Genomic DNA, 1360 nt, shown 5'->3' on the forward strand with positions numbered 1-1360 from the left:
TATATATGCACAATGGATTTCTTTCAGTTTCAGTCTTCCAAATTCACTCACAAGAATTTGGTCAGCCTGAGGCTATAGTAGAAGACACTTGCCCAAGGTGCCATGCAATGGAACTGAACCTGGAACCATGTAGTTCGGAAGCAAGCTTCTTACCACACAGCCATACCTGTGCCTATAGGGCTTAAACAAACGAAAAGATAATGAAAAGAAAAGGCAAGAAAATTCTATCCAATGCTTTAAAGACAGACACTCCAATTTATTGACTTTCCATGTGTCTATAATAGAAATTATTAAATTTCTTGCATACTCATGATTTTTGTTTGCGTGCTAATTGTGGAGTCTGTATCTGAGTGTGCGCATGCATGCCCTGCTTAAAGGTAACAGTGGTGGGGAAAGATTTTAAAACAGGAATCTGAAAGTTTTGAAGAAATGTTAAGCAATGATAGGAAGAGAAGCAAAAGGGTTGAATGCAGTTAGATGGGGATGGGCATATAGATTCAAGAGCAAAGGTGAATAAAGTAACAGTAATAAAGGAGTGCAATGGTTAGTGGTGGTGGTGGGGTCTCTGTAAGTGTGGAGCACTATTTGTAGAATTGAGAAAGAAAATTGATGAAATATTTAATGAGGAAAAAATAGGTCGAAATGGAGAACAGTAAATGAGAAAAAAGAAGAGAGAGGAAGAGAGAGAGAGAGGAAGAGAGAGAGAGAGGAAGAGAGAGAGAGAGGAAGAGAGAGAGAGAGAGAGGAAGAGAGAGAGAGAGGAAGAGAGAGAGAGAGGTATATATAAAGAGAATGATAAATGAGAGAGGGAGAGAGAGAGAGAAAGCAATGAAGTGAGAAAATCAAGAATGAGAAAATAAGGGAGAAAGAGATAAGGAGTGTATGTGAAAGAGAGAAAGAAGGGGGGACAGAGAGAGAAGCCAAAGAAAAAATGTGTATAAAGATGGAAAACAAAGGTAGAAGAAAATAAAAGGAAAACAAAATCTGAGAAACTTATTGAGAGAGAGAGAGGGGGGGACAGAGACAGAGAAACCTAAGAAAGAAATGTGTGTAAAGATGGGAAAGAAAGGTAGAAGGAAAATGGAAAACGTAATTTAACAGAAATTTTAATGAGATAGATAGATAAAGAGAGAGAGAGAGAGAGACAGACAGACAGAAAGTGAGAGAGGGGGAAGTGGTGTTATTAAGGAATAAAGATATTAGTATCTGACTTGGGAAGTTTTAATACGATGAAAAGCGAACAGCAAAAAAAGAGCCTGTAGAAGATATATATACATACATATATATACGTACATACATATATATACATATATATATATATATATATATATATATATATATATATATATATATATATATA

General features: G+C 35.8%; 1 protein-coding gene across 2 annotated transcripts in view; it reads right to left on the bottom strand.

Annotated features, from left to right (window-relative positions):
• The window catches only part of LOC106876311 (Golgi integral membrane protein 4), a 181624-nt gene that overhangs the window by 79991 nt on the left and 100273 nt on the right, over nucleotides 1-1360 (bottom strand). The window lies entirely within an intron of this gene.

Source organism: Octopus bimaculoides, chromosome 12 (assembly GCF_001194135.2).
Source record: "Octopus bimaculoides isolate UCB-OBI-ISO-001 chromosome 12, ASM119413v2, whole genome shotgun sequence".
Lineage (NCBI taxonomy): Eukaryota > Metazoa > Mollusca > Cephalopoda > Octopoda > Octopodidae > Octopus > Octopus bimaculoides.